The sequence below is a fragment of the Emys orbicularis genome, chromosome 10, assembly GCF_028017835.1.
Source record: "Emys orbicularis isolate rEmyOrb1 chromosome 10, rEmyOrb1.hap1, whole genome shotgun sequence".
Taxonomy (NCBI): Eukaryota; Metazoa; Chordata; order Testudines; family Emydidae; genus Emys; species Emys orbicularis.
The window spans coordinates 63,228,736-63,249,024 of NC_088692.1; the positions used below are offsets into that span (position 1 = coordinate 63,228,736).

At 43.9% G+C, this 20,289-nt stretch overlaps 1 protein-coding gene across 2 annotated transcripts in view; it reads right to left on the reverse strand.

Moving 5' to 3' along the window:
- RNF111 (ring finger protein 111) overlaps window positions 1-15,671 on the reverse strand; it is an 84,116-nt gene extending 68,445 nt beyond the window's left edge. For both annotated transcript variants that reach the window (XM_065411722.1, XM_065411721.1), the window contains exon 1: window positions 15,546-15,671. The gene's annotated coding sequence lies outside the window, so the exon portion shown is untranslated. The remainder of the gene's footprint in view (window positions 1-15,545) is intronic.
- Window positions 15,672-20,289: the final 4,618 nt, after the last annotated feature.

The following is a 20,289-nucleotide window of genomic DNA, read 5'->3' on the forward strand; positions in this document are numbered from 1 at the left end:
GGCAAATTGCTTATTGGTTTCTAAAATATGGTCATCATACTAGACTATCTTTAAGGATAATACATGTCTTTAAAGTAACTCTGATACATTCACATATCTAGAAAATATAAATAGCTTTAATTTGTGACCATCAGTAACTCCTACAGTGGAGGAGATATCTCCACCCAAATGGCCCAGGACATTGCCATAGTGAGAAGCCCATCTCCAATCAAGCACAGCCAGCTGCTGGAAAGACAAGGGTGCTGCACTACCTACCACAGGGCTGTCCTTAACCAAGCTCAGGTTTTCTCTTTCAGATCAGCTTCTAGATAGAGAATAGTTAAGTATGAATCTCTGCTGGCCCCCTCTGGCTGGTGGATGGAGGAAACAGAATCCTTCATTTCATTCAGAGTCTTTTTTTTTTTTTTTTAATTTAAGGGAAGGCCTCCACTATTGTACTCTTGACTCCTTTGAGCGGGGTGCAGGATTCCTAATCTATACTTTCCTGGTCCCATGAATAGCTAGTGCATACCTGTTATTCCTGCTCATAGCTTTCTTGGTAAGCAACAAAGTGATATTAACCTGATTTTTCAATTTAACTGATTTTCCTCAGAGCCCTGTGGGAAATGAGACTGCAGAGCTTTTTCGGTTTCAATCAGCTGCTGCTCAAGCAAGCTATGAATAGCATCATAAATATTGAAACAAAACATTGGCAGAATGAGGAAGATAGTATTAGATCAGTTCACATTTTATACAGTTGCAAGAAAACCTGAAGGGCTAGTTATCTGACTTTAATCAATTCGTTTCTCCAAAATGTAATGGCTTTGTCCCAGTTTCTCACTCAGAAAAGCTTTCTTTCTTTATAAGTAGATTCTTCAAGCCCTGGTTTTAAAAGGCTAGTGTATTCAAGGTGCACTGGTTAAGATAAACTGGTGCAACATCACTCCTTTAGTAAAACTTGTGTTTTTATGATACCAAGCACAGTGAGGGAACACAACTATTTCCTTAACCTCACCAAAACATTTTGAAACCATGAGGCTGGAAGTTTCCTCAAAGTGGCTTTTGTCTATCAGCCTCTGCATATTTGCCCCCAGAGAAAATCATGCATTAGATTCTGTCTCTCTGAATAATCTCATGAAGATGGCATGGGAAAAGGCACTACACAAAACATGAGGCCGCTGATGTATGACAAAAGACTGGCACATATGTGGAATGGGGTACAATTATAATTCATATGTAGGAATACCAAATGTGGAGGTAGCTGTAACTGCAAGTTTGGAGTTTCCATCTCCTCTTGCATATTGAGAGAGGACTAGCCTGGCTGTTCAAGAAGCTGAATACTTTCACCACTGCCAACCTCAGAATGTGGCCCCTATGCACCTACAGGCCCCAACAATACTTAATTTCTCAGCAACTCTGGTCTTAGGATTGTCTACACTTAAAAATTAGATTTACCTAGCTATGTTGCTCATGGCTGTGAAAAATTTTGTACTGAGTGCTATAGGTAGGTTAACCTAGGCCAGGTCTACACCCAGCTGGGGTGTAGGAATTCCCAGTTTGGCGGCTGGGAATCGAAGTTCTGGGTTCGATTTATCGCGTCTGGTCTGGACGCGATAAATCGATCCCGGAAGCGCTCGCCGTCAACTGCGGTACTCCAGCTCGGCGAGAGGAGTACCGCGGAGTCGACGGGGAGCCTGCCTGCCGCGTGTGGACCGCGTCTGAACCGCGGTAAGTTCGAACTAAGGTATGTCGACTTCAGCTACGTTATTCACGTAGCTGAAGTTGCGTACCTTAGTTCGAATTTGGGGATTAGTGTAGACCAGGCCCTAGACACAGCTAGGTCAACGGAAGAATTCTTCTGTCAACCTATCTACTGCCTCTTGGAGAGGTGGATTAACTACATCAATGGAAAACCCCTTCCATTGATGTAGGAAGAATCTACATTATGGTGCGAAAGCTGCAGCTGTACTGTAGATATACTCTTATTCACCAGCATCCCAGCACTCAACCTGTTCTTCCAATTCACACAATAAACATCCATTCCCTACTATCTGTCATGCAGACAGTTCACAAGATTCACTGAGAGCAACACAAACATTTTACAGCTTACTATTTGAGTAGATTTGACACAAATTCTATGTATGTATATAATCTATCCTTTCATAAGAAAGGAGCTATAGTACACTGAAATGGGAGAGCTGTGTACAGACAAGGCTATTTTCACTCCATGAACACTTTACCCTATGCTACTCGTGGTGGCAAATTGGCAGAGTGTCCCATATCATATTAGCTCCCCTGGTACTTGCTGCCAGGGAAGATTCCCCTCACTGCTGGAATGTTAGGCTGCTGGTATGGCAAAAACATTAGTCTCCACAGACCAGTCTGGGGAAAAACAACAACAACAAAAAACACAACCACTTTTGCTCTGACAATTGTTCTGAAATAAAAGCAGCAATACCCTTGGCAAGGTATTTAATGTCAGTATGCTTCAACTGGTATATACACGTCCCATTTAGACTCCCAAAAGGACAATCCAAAAGCATTTGACTCCAACTGTGATAACATTAGAAGCATCTCCTATTCCTCTCAAAGTAATCAAGCTAGAACAAACACTAAGCAGGACACCAAATAGCACCATGAGAATACTAGTGCCATTATGTTCTCTAACCTAAGGTGGGAAAACCACCAATGAAGTACACAACTGAGTTTAAAATTCATGTGGACTTTCCCAAACCAATCAGAATTATCTTCTATTAAGAGATCAGTGATCCACTACTGCCTGCATCTTCAAATTAATGGTGGCATTTTGGGGTGGACAAATGTATTTTGGATGTCACTAATACCTAAGCCCTTGTCTACTTTGCAAAAGGCCACAGAATTTAGCTTCACTAAAACCACAGAATTTAGCTTCAGTAAGACTACTGAATTTTATGGCACTATGGTGTAGCACAGTGGAAATTCTGGTTCATCAGCTAGCTGCTTCTACTAAAATCAGCAGCTATGAGATAAATGTTGGTATTAACTATATCATCATCTTTAGGTTTCAGAGTTAATTCTAAGATTGTTTCAGGTTGCTTACAAGCTCAAAGACAACACTACATCAGTTTATGGTTACTTTGCATTCTCTTCATAGTCATAAGCAATAGAGCTTGTTGAAACAGAACTCTGAAGCAAGAGGCAGTTACTGCAACAGAGCCACCATTAGTAACTATGAAATCCACAGGGCCCTGTATATCCTCAGCTCAGTTTGGAACACTCTAGTCACAATAAAATCTATTAGTAAAATTTGAGATTAAACGGCCTAAGCCATATTTGTAGGATTTTATCCTAGATCATAAAGCAAACAAAACAGTCGTATTACACATCAGTGGTGTCTCTCTAAGAAACAATGCTTATTCCCGTGCCCATTGGGATTGCAGATTACATCAGCAATGTTGGAAGGATCTCATTGCAGAGAATCTGAAAAGTAGATTTGGTCATTTAGAAATTGGTCAACCAATTACTGTCACCTCACACAATCCTCAAGACCTTTTCCCACCAGTGTGTAGAGTGCAGTCGGTTTCTGACGCTCATCTTCACAAGGCAGAGTTTGTTAAAGGAGACATTTGCTATTTAGGGTCGTTACGTGGGCACAACTTAGAGGTCGACCTAGCTATGTCGCTCAATGATATGAAAAATTCAAACCCCCAAGAGACATAGTTAAGCCAACCTAAGCCCTGGTATAAACACCAGTAGGTCAACAGAAGAATTTTTCCATGGACCTAGCTGCTACCTCGATGGGGTGGAATAATTACAGTGATGAAAAAAACCCTTCCATCACTGTCTACCCCAGAGGCACAGTTCTCGTGCCACTGGGGCGTAGACATATCCTCTGTAGTAGCATTCTGTGCCTTCCACTTAAATTTACTACAACACAGAAGGTGGTCATCTGCTTCTTTGGGAACCTTTGAGCAAAATTTTTCCAAAGCTGGAGAACACCACACGAGCAAGGTAGACATAAAAATATCATTGCTAATTATCAAAAGCCATTGGTACCTGGATATACCACATCTCCTTTGCTAGAACTGTGTCAAAATGAGAACAGCCCCACTTTTACTTCATTTCACTCCACCATTACTATTCTTTCATTCTTTTGTGATGGAAAGTCACAAGTATTTCATGGGAAAAATAAAACCAATGATTAAGAGAATAAGAAAAGACATCATGTAAAAGAAAAAAAATGTTATGGACAGTAAAGAATGTAGAAGCATAGCAACACTTTCAAAGTTGCACCTATGTGGTTTTCCCACAGATATAAGAGACACCACTCACATTAAGAAATAGCCAACGGAAGATGTACAGTTATGTTTTCAGTAGCTGGAACCTATAACAAAGCACTTGATTTAGAATCCCAATTTAATTTTTACTAGGAAACAGAAGATGCCTAGTGGTATTATCCCTGTATGTTAAGTTTCTTCCAAAACATGTTGAAAGAGCCCCAGTGCAAGCCCTAATTTGTTTTGGCCTGAGGATGGAAGGGGGGTTAACTGAATTCAAGTGGTGCCCCAGGCACAAGATCAATATTGCATCCATGTTTTCCTTTAAAGCAAGGCTGCAAAGATTGGTTTGTGCCATTTTTACATTATGATGTATAAAGGTGACCCAAAGGTTTTTCAAATATAGTTTTTCCAATTTTTTATCCACATCAGAAATTTGTGCCTTGTCCAAGTTGGAAGACCATGCTGAAGAACAGTGCTGACACCCACAAGAGTCAAGAAAGGAGAAGGGGGTTTAGTCAAATTGTTTAAAATGTTGACTTTATTCAATTCTAATGATTAAATTTGCATTTTGAATAAAGAAAGACATAAGGCTTAACATTCTGGCCCTCCTTTCTCCCTCTCCTCCTGCTTCAGTGCCAGGTACACCTCTACCCAGATATAACGCGACCCGATATATCCGAATTCGTGTTATAACGCAGTAAAGCAGTGCTCCGGGGGGGCGGGGCTGCCCACTCCCTACACACACACACATACACACACACAAGATTTCCCAGGCTTTCTATTTCGGATGTTTCTAATGTAAGCAGGAAAATACTTCCACCCTGCTACACATACTCACAAATCAGAAAGCAAAAAGGCCACAAAAACTTTTTTCGGTATCTTTGTGAGGTCACCTTTACAGTGGTACTGTTTGGCACAATACTCATAGTGAACCAGTGACGTTTGTTTGTTTGTTTTAAAGAGATGCACCACTCCTCCACCAGAGCTTCCACCGAGGCCTGGTCTACACTTAAAATCTAGGTTGACATAGCTATATGTCAGTTAAGAGGGTGAAAATTCTCACCCAAACCACTATAGGTATGCCAATCTAACCCCCCAATGTAGTCAGCTAAACTGACGTTGGAATACTTCCACTTACCATCATTTGGTAAAGTGGTGTTCCTACAGCAATAGAAAGAAACCTTCCTTCACTGTTGGCTGCATCTACAGTACAGGGTTATCCCAGCATATCTACAGCACCATAGCTATATTGGTGTAGTCCCGATAGTGTAGACTTACCCTCAGACTTATGTCACCTGCACTTCCACTCACCCACTTATTTTGCTATACCAATACTAGATATGTGGAAACATTTTCTTAACAGATATTTGAGGAAGGATTTCTATACATATCTATGGCAATATCTAAAAGAAATAGCAAATAGTGGTGCTCTTTCATCTGCAGTGATCACCACTTACAGCTAGTTTTTTTTAAATATGTACTGAACATTCCTTTCTGGTACAGTCTTCACCCCAACAACAAGATGACAAGGAATTTGATCACAGCCTGAAATGCTGAATATCAAACATAACTTACTTGTTTTAGGAAAGTACACTGAGGACCACTGAATATCTCTGCAAAAACTTACCTACCCTGCAGGTAATTATAGTAAGCTAAATTATTTAAATTCTATTTAAAAAAATATTAGAAGTGTAGTAGTTACCATATTACATTATTGTATCTATGTTCTGTCCAGGAATAGATAGTGAACCGCAAAAACAAACAAATTTGCTTTCCTCTTGTAATGTATCAAGATGGCCAGTGCATTTTTTTTAAACTACCGTTTTGCATTATAAAGATCCTGTGATGCCAGCTTCTCCAGAGACTGCCAGAGGTCTCCAGGAAAGAGAAGGGGTTGGAGGGAAGCAGCGAGGTGGGGGTAACGGGGCGAGCAGCGATCGAGCCCTGGTGGGGGAGTGAGGAGATGAACGGCAAGCCAGCAGCGAGTGGTGGTCCTTGCTGTAGGCAGGGGGGTGTCTGGCAGGGGAGTGAGGAAGCAGGTGAGGGGGGAGAAGGCGGGGTGTGTGTGAGAGAAGGCAAGCTGTGAGCCAGCAGTAGGGTGAGGCGGGGGGGCGTGTCTGGCTGCAGGCAGGGGAACGAGGAGGTGAGCGGCAGGTTTGGGGGGTGAGAGGAGGCGAGTGGTGGATTGGAGGGGGTGAGGAGGGATGCAGGGGGGCAATCCCCCCAAAAAACTTACATAAATAAATTACAATGATTTAGATGTATATATGTGCATATTATATTATTAACTTTAAGAAAAATAAATAATTTTAGGAAAAAGTGTCAGTGCGGCCACCAGCAAGAATTAGTGTCCGCTCTCTGAGACCACCAAAAAATTTGATGTGAACCCCTGCCTTAGGGTAAATTGTTCGTCCATTTCACCTAACAAAGCCTTCCTGCATTCCCCTGTCCCCTCAGAAGTAGTCCACAGCCTCATAATAACTTTCCTTGGCCTTGGAAGGCTGAACAGAGCTCTTCAGAGCCTATAAATTCTGCCCTGCTTAGTAAGTATGACAACATTGCAATGCCCTGATAGGCTGAAAAGAGTGTTGAAAGACCCATCCAGGAAATTAAGTCATGTCTTACATTGGCAATGTAATGCATTAAAGAAAGAAACGCAGCCAACTGACATACTTTAAAGTAGTTAAGGAAAATTATGCATACAGTATTAGCTATAAGTTTTTGATTCCTGTAATGCTATCTGCATTATTTTGTTGGGTTTCTATTTTGTCTACTACTGGCAGCAGTTTAATATCCTTTACTAGTATCTCAAACAAAAAAAACCCCACACACAGACACCACACAACACCTAAACAAAGGCATGTTAATCTCCCAAAACTCCCTAAAATCTATTGCCAGCAGATAACTGGTACTGCAACACAAGAAGTCAATGCATGACATTAAATAAAGATTCCACAGTGGAAGTACTTTATGAAAGCAAACCCTCACATTCAAGGTCGAGGGAAATGCATGCGCCTGTCATGTTGGATTTCCTTACTTTTCTGAAGTACTGCCACAGCAGTGTGACAATACTTTTCATCAAGTTTCAGCTCCATGTGTTTTGACATATTTCTTTCCAAAACTAGCAGGCTTTTGAAGCAGTCTTGTACCAGCACTATTTTTGATATGAAAATCTAAGAATCTACAAGCCTATTTGTATTAATAGAAGTATGACAATTTACACCAATGAGTATCTTTCGGTCTCCAACCAGCATCTCTAGGTTAAGATGAATGCCTAAGTGGGCCTTTCCAGATTCTGTCTCCTCACCCATTAAAATCTGAGGCCATGATCCTACAGCTGGATCCTTGCACGGAGCCTATTGACAAGGATCTCCCAGGATTTTCCATAAACTTCTAGCAGCTGAGAGTTTAATATTTCAGACACTTCAAACTTCATTAATTTGAAAGTTTGTATTCTGTCAGACCATCGCCAGATATATTATTTATGTTTTTTGAAACTGGGATCAGGGATCACAAGGCAGTTAAAGGTGTTTGTTGGTTTTAAAGAGCCCTGCAAAGTGAATATGGGGCAGGTAACGGGCTCACCATACCCTCTATTTTTTTTAAACTCAAAATGTTCAACTACTGTTTTTCCTCTCCCTTTAGGAGTATGAAACACAAGTCTTGTGCTCCCTTATTTGATGGGCTAGATCAGAGGTTGGCAACCTGTCAGAAGTGGCGTGCCGAGTCTTCATTTATTCACTCTAATTTAAGGTTTCGCGTGCCAGTAATACATTTTAACATTTTTAGAAGGTCTCTTTCTATAAGTCTATAATATATAACTAAACTATTGTTGTGTCTAAAGTAAATGAGGTTTTTAAAATGTTTAAGAAGCTTCATTTAAAATTAAATTAAAATGCAGAGCCCCCCTGGACCGGTGGCCAGGACCCAGGCAGTGTGAGTGCCATTGAAAATCAACTCACGTGCCGCCTTCGGCACGTGTGCCATAGGTTGCCTACCCTTGGGCTAGACAAAGGTCTCAGCCATGACTTATGTGCTCTCTCAGCCATTTGTGGAAGGATACTGGATCTTTTACAGCAACACAAAGGTATTCAGGCTTTGGAATTAAATAGGTATTTTAAAAAAACTTTTAAACAGTCTGAATAATTTTAAGGTTTCAATGACACGTGTAATACTGCAATCTTACCAGTTTTAAAGGAGAAAAAAAGGGTAGATAAGACCTACATTTCCAACAAAAAAAATAAAAGTAGAATTTGTTTGGGGAGTATTTCAGGCTTTTATACGTCATGAAAAAACAGCAGCACAAATCCCAGTTTGTTTTGATAGTCACTTCTAAGGCTACAGGAGTGCTTTCACCTTCAGCCAGCAAAGTTCATCAATATGTACTTCCCCTCACACTATGAGTTCAACATGATATATACTTTCTAGATTGTCAATAACTTATCCATGTTAGGACAAATTTCCCCACCTTTTAAAACTGTGATAATGAAAAATGAAAGCAATCTTATTCAAAAGTAATGCTTTTGAGGGGCAACAGTAAGGGTTGAGGGGCAAAAAAGGTGCGTTTTTCCAATCATGTTAGCTCTATCAAGAGTTGATCTACTCAAAAATGTTATGGCATAATTATGTTGGTTGGAGGTGTGATTTTTATTTTTATTTTGCCAGAAGTTATACTAGTATAACAGATCTAGTGTAGACAGTTATAATGGAACAAAGGTGCCTTACACTGGTATAGCATATTCCGGGACCTGAATCAGAAATTATACTGGTATAACTGCATCCACACATATTAGCCTGCATCTTAACTTTTTAATCATGCTAAGGTATCCCAATCGAGCTAACACAATTAAAAAAGCCATCCTTTTGCCCATCAAGACAGGGCCTAAAGGACTGGTTAATTAGGTCTTGCCTACACCCGAAACACTACAGTGGCACATTGCTGTAGTCCAGGGGTCGGCAACCTTTCTGAAGTGGTGTGCCGAGTCTTCATTTATTCACTCTGATTTAAGGTTTCGCGTGCCAGTCATACATTTTAACGTTTTTAGAAGGTCTCTTTCTATATGTCTATAATATAGAACTAAACTATTGTTGTATGTAAAGTAAATAAGGGTTTTAAAATGTTGAAGAATCTTCATTTAAAATTAAATTAAAATGCAGAGGCCCCCCCACCCCGGACTGGTGGCCAGGACTCAGGCAGTGTGAGTGCCACTGAAAATCAGCTCACGTGCCGCCTTCGGCACGCGTGCCATAGGTTGCCTACCCCTGCTGTAGTCCTTCAGTGTAAACACTACCTATGCCAAGGAAAGGGGTGTTTCCATCAGCATAGGTAATCCACCTCCACGAGAGGCTGTAGGTTGACAGAAAAAAATTCTTCTGTCTAGCACCGTCTACATAGGCAGTTAGGTCAGCTTAAATACATCATTCAGAGGTGCAGATTTTTCACATCCCTGTGAGACACTGCTGGGTCGACTTAACTTTTTAGTGTAGACCAGACCTTATATGGTGCTATTGGGTTCTGATTCAACATAAAGAGTGTTTACTTTTGATAAAAATGAATGGAAATATTTTAAACTACATCAACATGTGCAATTAGAGTACCCCACACATTTGCTATTACTACTTTACATTTGATATTCGAACCTTACTTCCACAGTTTCATTTCCAATATCAGATTAGAGGAGAAGTCCTAGCAAGAAATACAACAGGAAAATTAGAACTAAGCTAGGAGACAGTCTGAAGGTCCTGACCTAAAGAACAGGAGCAAGAAGAATGTAAAGGCTCACCCTAGAGTGCCAACATTCGGGAGCTCACACATGCCTCTCAGAGTAATGGGAGATCTTGATAACCATTTATGAACACCAATATGGATCCACAATTAGGCAAGTTAAGAATAGGGGCATATTAGGTTGAGTTTACTTCATTGTGGATTTCATTTAAAACAGCATTACTTTATAAACTCAAAAACTGCTATAGTAATGACAAACATTTGAGGTGTTCTATTTGTAATTGAAAGATAATACTAATATACTTCCAAAGTTTGGCGCTTTTCTTTTTTCTTTTCTTTTTTTTAAGTTTAACATCTTTAACTGGATTCCTTCCTATAATCATGGTAAGTATTCAATGCTTACACAAAAGAAATACTATATTTTATTAAATTTAGCTCTAAACCAATTATACAAGCCTAAAACCAAATTTCAGAAATGGCTAAAGAAAGTTCAGGATATGCAAATAATCGATTCAAGTCTGCAGAATTATATTAGTATTGTATTTAAATCTCTAGCAGATCCCAGATAATCTGCTACTTTCTACAACCAGATACAGAATCACACTGTTGCCTAGTAATCTTTCAGAGTAAGAGGTTAAGACAGAAGGTTATTATTATCTATTCACTTTAGTAAGAGCAAGTTGTAGAAAGCTGTTAAGAACTTGAACAATATGAAACAGCCCTTTAAGGAATTTTAAAAATTCATGACTGTTTGTCCATTAAGCTCACAGATGCTCAGTTGTTACAGAAGAGCAAAAGGAATTATAGCTACACAAAGCACATAGGTGGTAACAATGATGGTATAAAATGAGTGACAGAAGATTTCGGGAAGTTGCCTTATTGATGACAGTGACTGCTACTAAGCAGAAGTGGTTACAAGAGAAAAGACATTTTCCTATTAAGTACTACAGGTTACTTGTACATAGAAGAGGATAGGACAAGCAGAGAATGTTTGCAAGCTGGGAAAGGCACACATTTTCACTGTTAGACAAGTTCTCATAGCTTTAGATTTACTCTAAAAACCCACTGAACTTAAGTCTCTGACCGCATATTTTAATTAGTTGTCTTGGCAAGATATTTCTTTACACAAACACACACAATCATATTTCTATTCTAAGAGTCAACCACATTATTAGCAACAGAAAAAACCGTAACAGGCATTGAACTTAGTTGTATTACAGCAATTCAACTGGTTTGGCAAGAAAACTGTCCAATTTTTAATCTAAACTTGTTACAAAAGTTTAGTAAACTTGTAAACTTGTTACTGTTACAAAAACTCCAATTTTATTTTCACTCTTACATTTAGTATTCTTAGCTTCAGCTTTGATTTAAACATGGACAGTTAGGTTAACAACACTATGTAAGTCATGGTTTTAAAACGTAAGCATTACTATTTGAAAACCCAGGAATGTTTTAGCTTCAGTGATCTCCAAGGCAAATACAGTATCAATGAATTCAGGAGTAAGAGTTACTTTTTTACAACAGAATGAAGAAAAAAAAGTTTATTGAAGCCTTTGGTCAAGCCCTAATTTAAGGCTTCAACAAACTAGATGTATTCTTTCCAGGGAAGTGGGAAGCTAGCTCTGGCAAGTGATGGAAACATCAACTTTCACAAAATCAAGCTTTCATTTAAAATGAAAGTTTCTAGCCCACGTGTCTGCTAAGAAAACCTTCTAAACACAAAGTATAATGATGCAGTGCCACCATGAATCTGCAGACAACTCATTGCTGCGGCTCATACCTTTGCTAAGCAGCAGAATGAAACAAGACTGATCACTGCCACTGTTAGTGAGAACCTTGCAAGTGGGAGTGAAACTATCAACGGTTATGACAATTTCTGATGCTGCTTTGGACAGCTATGGGCAGAAGCAGACACTGGAGTTATTCACCAGGGAGGAACAGCCAACTAATGGAGGTTGGGGAACGAGAGTAGGAGAGACCTCTTCCATTTCTTCCCCAGCAATGCAGCCAGGAGATTATGGGGTAATAGTGGACATTCTTCTGTTGGCAACAACCAGGAAAGACAGAACTACACTACACTGGCAGCAACTAGAAGGGATGGAGTCTCATTAGCCCTTCATTTTTCATCTCTTGCTAGTAGGCTTAGTTCTCTATCTAGTAACTGTCAGGCAGATGTTTCAAGCCCCAATTTAGGGCTTGTCTACATGGGGAAATTTAAGAGTATACAGTTATACTGCTGTAACTATAGTAAATTTCCCCATGTAGACTAGCCTTAAATAGCTCAGAACAGCAGAAGGGAGCAGAAGAAACCGGAGTTAAAATACTTGCTTAATCAAAGTGAAAATAAAATTCATCCCAGTCCCAAATTATACATATCACAAAGTCACTATACAATCTAGCTCAATATACGTGTTTGTAAATTTGGGCCAGAAGGGTCCAGAACAAGAATTAGCATGTGCACTGCAGATCAGGATTAAGACACATTGGTAGAGCTGTTTTGGAAAGCATTTGTGCAGCATCTGCCTGCATTATGGCTGGTTTGCCCGGTGCTGTTAGTTTTGTTGACATATGAATTACCGTATATACTCGTTCATAAGCAGAATTTTTTTAGTAAAAAAGGGAAGCACCAGAGAAGGGGGTCGGCTTATGAACGGGTATAGAGAGGGAGAGGCGGGACACAGCCCCTCCCCCCAACCGAGGGAACAAAGAGAGGCAGCACAGCCAGAAACGAAGAGGCCGCGCCGCCCGGTCTGGCCCGCCGGAGCAGGCTGCGGCCGCGCCGCCCGGTCTGGCCCGCCGGAGCAGGCTGCGGCCGCGCCGCCCGGTCTGGCCCGCCGGAGCAGGCTGCGGCCGCGCCGCCCGGTCTGGCCCGCCGGAGCAGGCTGCGGCCGCGCCGCCCGGTCTGGCCCGCCGGAGCAGGCTGCGGCCGCGCCGCCCGGTCTGGCCCGCCGGAGCAGGCTGCGGCCGCGCCGCCCGGTCTGGCCCGCCGGAGCAGGCTGCGGCCGCGCCGCCCGGTCTGGCCCGCCGGAGCAGGCTGCGGCCGCGCCGCCCGGTCTGGCCCGCCGGAGCAGGCTGCGGCCGCGCCGCCCGGTCTGGCCCGCCGGAGCAGGCTGCGGCCGCGCCGCCCGGTCTGGCCCGCCGGAGCAGGCTGCGGCCGCGCCGCCCGGTCTGGCCCGCCGGAGCAGGCTGCGGCCGCGCCGCCCGGTCTGGCCCGCCGGAGCAGGCTGCGGCCGCGCCGCCCGGTCTGGCCCGCCGGAGCAGGCTGCGGCCGCGCCGCCCGGTCTGGCCCGCCGGAGCAGGCTGCGGCCGCGCCGCCCGGTCTGGCCCGCCGGAGCAGGCTGCGGCCGCGCCGCCCGGTCTGGCCCGCCGGAGCAGGCTGCGGCCGCGCCAGAGACATCCTCCCCTGGCCTTCCCCAGATAAGGTGGGAAGGGATGGGATGGGGAGAGTGTAGGGGTCCCGGGCTATGGGTGGGGTCATGTGGGGGGGGTCACAGGGGTTACTCCCCTGACCCCCAGCTTCTCCCCCCCCCAAAAAAAAACAGTTCACCACCAGTTGCTATCCCAGCCCGTCAGGGTAAGCAGCTGGCACGCCAGGACACTTTGTTTACTTAGGTTTACCTCTGTGCCTGTGGATGCTCAAGGTAAACAAACCATCTCGGCCCACCACCAGCTTATCCTGATGGCCCGGGAGCCAAAGTTTGCTGACCCCTGAATTATACGGTCGGCTTATGAATGGGTCATAAAAATTTTCCATTTTTACTTATCCATCTTGGGGTGGTCAGCCTATAAACGAACCGGCTTATGATCGAGTATATATGGTAAGTTTCACCCTCTTAAAATTCTTGCCATTATCTCAATTATCCGACAATTCAGCCTCCAGGTTCATCAGTCTGTAAAAAGATCATCATTAACTGAGCTTTCTAAATAGAAAGTTACTACCAAAGCAGATGATGTGTAAATTGAAGTGTAAAGAATATTCCTTTTTGAAAATACAGTATAGGTTTTCACTCAAGCACATGAAACCATGAATACATATACACAGGGAATAAGTTTATTAACATATGTTGTTCTTGTTGATCAGAAGACCTCCTCTGCTCTTCCTTAAAACTCATCCATACTAAGGAAAAAAAGGTTTTTTGTTGAACATGATAGTTGGACACATTTTAAGATCTTAATGTAGACAGGGAAATTGCAGTTTGTATTAGCTGGCTGAGGAACTCTAGGCTCCCCACAAGGAGCTTCAGCAGGTACTGCAGCATACCATTGTACTAATGATGTCATCAGACCACTTCCTACAGTTTTGAGTCTGGACATTCTGTCCCCTCTCCTGATTGACTGACTGACTGCCCCAATCCATCCCCATACCTCAGCCACCCACCACCTTCCATGCACGTTTCCCCTTTTCCTTCCCCCTCTCTCTTATTCCATTTACCACACACACACACACAGTCTTTTCGTTTAGCTAATTCCTTAACATTTTTAATAGATCATCGTATTAACATGACAATTGCAAGACATCACTCTGCTGGTATGTTATATCCTATTCTCCTACCCTTTACCTGTCTCCTCTATTCAGACTGTACACTTGTCAGGAAAGGGATTGTCTACTACATTGCATACTGCATAGCACAATGGGGCCCTGTTCTCAGCTGGCCCCCAGGCACTACTATAAACAACAAGAGAGTCTGCTAGAAAGTCTACCAACATTTTTAGATCTAAGAGCAAGGCAAATTTCTTTCTTTGAGCCAGCAAATTATAAAATAGACTATTACACTGAACAGATTGTGATATGTAATTTTACTTGCTAGCACACCAAAAAAAAAGTAATTTTAAGCATTACCTTTGTCTCAGGTTCCTAAGACAAGCCAGACAAACATTTTTCTGTAGCATCCAAAATAACAAAAAGAAATGAGCAGAGCAGGAAAAACAAACATTTGAAGCCCCCTATAAACAGTGGAATAGGTCACATTCTCCTAAAATACCCCACTAAAAGAGGATCGAGCTAACAAACAAAATGAGTTATGAGAAACAGATGCCAAATATACCTAGTGATTACTCTTTCAGAGAGATTTAAAAAAAAAGTGCCCTCATTTTTGTCATTAAAGCCTGTGACTTCAGTGCAAACATCTCTTATAGACACACACCAAACGTAAACATCATTCACTCAGGAGATTATTTGGGGGCGAATTTAAAAAGACCAAAAACTTTAACCTCCCTGATGAGAGAAGGTTTTGGCGTGCATGTCAGAGACATTTAAAAATAACAGTATGTCTCCATCAGCTGAACTGCCCCCACAGTTTGAGGCAACTCCATTAGCAGAACCTACGTCGATTCCCTCTCCCCCACCGTCACATTCACACAGGAAAGGCCTGACCCACCACACACACACAACAAACGGGACCGTTCACCCGAGACCCTTTATCTGCCACCCATCGCACCAAGGGGCACCATCAGCAGCCTCGGACTCACCCACACCTTAAGGTGGACAATACACATCTCCCCCAGCGCCTCCCTCCTCTCCCCCACAGCCACAACCGGCCCCGCCCCCACATCCCGCTCCCAGCGGGGGGACCCCAACGTACCTGGGACATTAACGCCGAGGGAGGGGGCGCTAGGTGATAACAGCCCCCAGCTAGGGGGAAGGGGGGAAAAGGAAGAGGCGCCGCCAGCCACCGGAAGGACCCAGCGCGGCACTGCTCGTCTTGGCCCGGCCCAGCAGGCCCCGGCTCCCTTCTCCGCTGCGCCCTCACCCGGGGCCCTGCCGCCACTCACGCACAGCCCGCAACACGGCCTTCGCCCCGTTGGCTGAGTCCCCACCCAAAGCCGCTCAGGGCCCGGCGAACGCGCAGCCTTGGCGGTTGGGGTTTTGTCTGCTACGCAGCCCCCTCCGCGGACCGCCGCTGCTGCCAAGCCCTCCCTCCCCAGGCGCGGCACGACACTTGGTGCTGCTTTACAGCAGTCTGCAAAGCGCAGCCGCTGCGCAGAGCGCCCCTCCTTCCGTGCGGCTCCTCCGCCTGGGCGGGGCTTAGGGTGGCGCGAGGCCTGTGCTGAGCAGCGCCATCTGTTGGGCGGAGGCGGGCATGGCAGCGGCAGCAATCGCACAGCCAGGGCCGCTGTGCTGAGCCCACGCCTGGCTCCTGATGGAGATGTAGAGATGGAGAAGGTAGAGAAGGGCAGAGAGGTAAGCTAAGCAGTTATGAGCCAGGCCCAAGCACATCATGCAATTGGTGCAGAAATCACCAGATATTGTTAAATAATAAATGCTGGGATCTTTGTATTTGCTCTGTGGTTTCTGAGCCTCTCAGGTGCACTCCCTTCATCTTTTCATACTCTTCTCTTTAACCAGGAGGGTTACAAACTTACTTAAAAATAGCTCGAAGATCAGAAGATCAGTGATGAATGCACCTGCAATAAGGAGTCTGCAAGAGACTAAGCTGCCCTTCTCCTCCTCCTCATTATGAAGGCTCTATGAAGGCTCAATCACTGTAAAGTTGTTTTTGGCTCTGGATTCAGACCTATGCTAAAGCATTGTTCATTAACAGTTACAAAACTGTTTTCCCATCACACAATAAAATACAAATAAATAAAGATGTATTATAAAAAAGACAGAGAATGCTGCCAACTTAGTTTTTCTGGTGTCTTGAGCTGAGTTTCACCCAGTTAAAAAGTCAAGAGGTTCGCCTCTATATGCTCTGGTAGAGCTCCATTCAACTACCTACAAAATGGATCCTTGTCCCTCATGGATGACTGATGCTAGTGAACAATATCTGGGCTCTTTATTATAATAGAGCAATGGCTCCACTATGGTTAAGGTTAAGACCAGCTTTCTGGTTAAAGCTTGACTGTTCTAAATGCTCTAAAATCTGTACTGAGTCTCAGATTGCCTTGGAATTTGGGTGCCTCCTGGGAGCCCAGGGTTTGACAAGTGATCCAAATTTGTAGCCATTTGAACAAGGGGTTCCTAAAATACGCCCATCCCCCAAACTAAATCAGCTTTTCTTACAGTGCATATGTTCTGCTGGCAACACATTTTTGCTCACAGACAGAAATCAACTCAGGATTGAGATTATCACACCAGGGTCTCAAAATCTTACAAATTACCCCCAACAGAGAGTATCCAACCAACTAACCCATTATGGGAAGTCAAATTGCAAATGTTATTAGCCAAAGACTTTAGTCCTCCTGCTAGGAGTAGCACCTTTTGAAGTGCTTGGCAATGTCTCAAATGGATTACACTGAGCATGTGCACAGAGGGAGGGGCTAATTATCCAGAGAACTACTTCAACATCACAGGACTATATGGTTTTGATGGAATTTAATAGTAATTGAGTCTAAGCATCATCTCAGGTGTTGTGACTGAATCTAATGCAGGACTCTGAAATAAACAGAAGGGGCATCTTGCTCGTAAAATGCCTCTGTTAAAGGGAGATTTTTATTTTGGGGAAATGAAATCTGATTACAACAGAATATTCAGAAGGTGCTGAAACTATTTTTTTAAATAATAAATTATACATGCAAATAATCATTGGGAAGGAAGGGTGATTGGGAAGGAAGAGTTGGTGGGAACAGGGAGAGAGGTGCAGCAAGTGGAGGGACAATTATACAGGGGATAAATGGGGATGGGTGGCTAGGAGAGGGTTGGGGGTCAGGTGATGGAAGGGATGGTGTGGGGGCTAGGGAGAGTGAGAGGGGAGGGGCAGTGGGAAGGGGGATATATGGGTGACAGGAGGAATGGGGTAGAGTAGGGGCAGGAACATCTGGCAGCCTTACATTTCCTTCCTGCATGTGTGCTATGATCTGGGGGCTCCCAGACATCTACAGGGGCTATGATTCCCCCCACTGCTCCTACTCAGGTGATCTGGAAGTCTTGCCTTTCTCCCTACCCTCTTTGGGGCCTAGGATCTAGAAATCCCCCCCAGTGTCATCTGAGCCCCACTCCCTGCTCCCATGTGAGTGTCAGGATCTAAGGGTCTCTGCCATCTATGGCAGTCTGACTCCTGGCATCAGCATCCCATCTTCACTTTGGACTGTTATGTGGAGCTGGTGACATTTCCCCCCCTGTCCTTCCCCTCCTTATCTTCTTGGGGTGGTTAGATGGCTTGCCCCCATTTGGAGGAGTCTGCAACAGCAAATCTGAGAGCCAACAGGCCAGAGCGGGGAGCCAGGCCCAGCCCCACAGGACAGAAGCTGCCACTGTGGGGTGAGTGTAGGATAGGCTCCCTCTCCAAATCACACCCCAAAGGCCTTCCCTTCACACTGGGCAGGGATAGAGACAATGACCCACACACATACAGTAGAGACCAGTTTCACTCAGCCCCCAATAGAATATTTTCACCAGATGCCTATGCTGAGGGGTGAGTGCCCTGGGCACAATGGGCCTCTGCGTTAATCCACTACTGAGTGGAGCACAGCATGCAGGGCAGGGGTGAGGAGAGGTAGGAGGTAAGTGGGGGGAGGGACAGAGAGAGGAGGGACAGAGAGGAAGGGTAGGGGGCAGGTATGAGGTGGGAAGTGGAGAAGGAGGGTGCGTGGGGAAGAGAAAGAGCATAGGGCAAGTGTAAGGTGAGGAGGGGAAAGGAGAGGGCAGGTGTGGGGAATGGCATGGTTCCCACACTATAAAATTTAGCACTTCAGTACTGGTGGGGAGCTTAGAACAGGCATGCTCAGAGCATGCGCCAAGAACACGCTGCTGAGATGACTGAGGAGCTAATAATGTGTATGCTTAATACATATCAGAAATTCTCCAGCTCTTGAGGAGTGGGGTTGGTTCACGTGTTTCATAGCTATTGTGTCAGGCTGTTTATTTCTGTCCAGTGTATTCTCTTTCAGTTGAGAACATCTCAATTAGATGAATGGGCCATTTACCATCTCTCTGGGCCTGCTGTGATGATGATGATGATGTGTTCTAGGTGTCAACTAACAGCTAAATGAGCTGGGGAGGCTGAGCTGGAAATGTTGGGGGAGGGGGGAACGATTAGGATACATGTTGCCGGGACTGGTGGTGCAGGAGGTGGAGAATGAGAGACACACAGCAGTCTTCTCTCACACACTTAAAAAGTTAGTGTAACCACCATGTTATAGAACTGACTAGATTTGGGACATATGCTATCTATGGTTTCTCTTTCACTGGCCCTGTTAGCAACTACACATTGCAACCATTTCAAAGTATGACCATTATTTCTAGTCCATTATACCAAACTGTACAGGAGCGGGGAGGAGCACTTAGGAATTACATAGCAAACCAGATAGCCTAGTGGAAAGACTAAAAATTGGGTCTATTCCTAGCTCTGCCACTGGCCTGCTGAGTGACCTTAATTGCTCTGTTCCTCAGTTTCCCATCTGTAAAATAGGGATAATGATGTAAAGTTCTCCAAATATACTGCTATAAAGTGCTGTATAAAAGTGCTTTTGATTATTACCTAGCCACAGCAGTATATCAACTACAAACCTAGGTGAAAACGACAACTGCCTAAATGGCCACTATCAGCAAACATTTCTCTGTTTCTACAGCTAAGAAATTAAATGCCAAAAAATTAATTAATGCAGAGTTAAGGTTGCCCAGTGATAGCTTGTCCCTTCCAGAATGTCAAGTTCAGCAAAACTCAAACGTCTGAAAACCAGGAAATACAGAGTTAAGGTAAATGCCTACACAACCTTAACTCAACCCTGTATGAGTGATGCCCCAAAACACTGATAACACACACTTAGACTCTGCTTGTTAATTGTAATGGACAGGCACTATCTGCACTTGCCCTATGCTCAAATACTGAGGCTATGTCTCCACTACGGACCTTACAGCGGCACAGCTGTCGTGGTACAGTTGTGCCGCTGTAAGGTCTCCAGTGTAGCTGTTCTTTACCAGCGGGAGAGAGCTCCGCTGCCGGCATAATTAAACCACCCACAATGAGTAGCATTACCTATGTTGGCAGGAGAGCCTCTTCTGCAGACATAGCGATGTCCGCACCAGCACTTTTGTGAGTGAAACTGCTGTCAGTCAGAGATGTGTTTTTTCATACCCCGACCGACAAAAGTTTTACTGACAAAAGTGCTAGTGTAGACAAAGCCTGAGTTTATTCCCTGACAGAGTATCACACTTGCAAAATTTAACAACCACTTCAAACCCTTTTACAATCCATTTATACCTGCACACAGTATACTAAACTTATATTTTCCCCTACCCATCATTAAATGCAGTCTGCTCTCATATCCCACCTCACTGCTTACAATACCCATGCCAAGAAGACACCAGTGCCCTGCTGCTGACACAACTTACACAGTTCCGTATTGAAATGTGCAGACTGAAAACTCAACGTACACATGCATCTC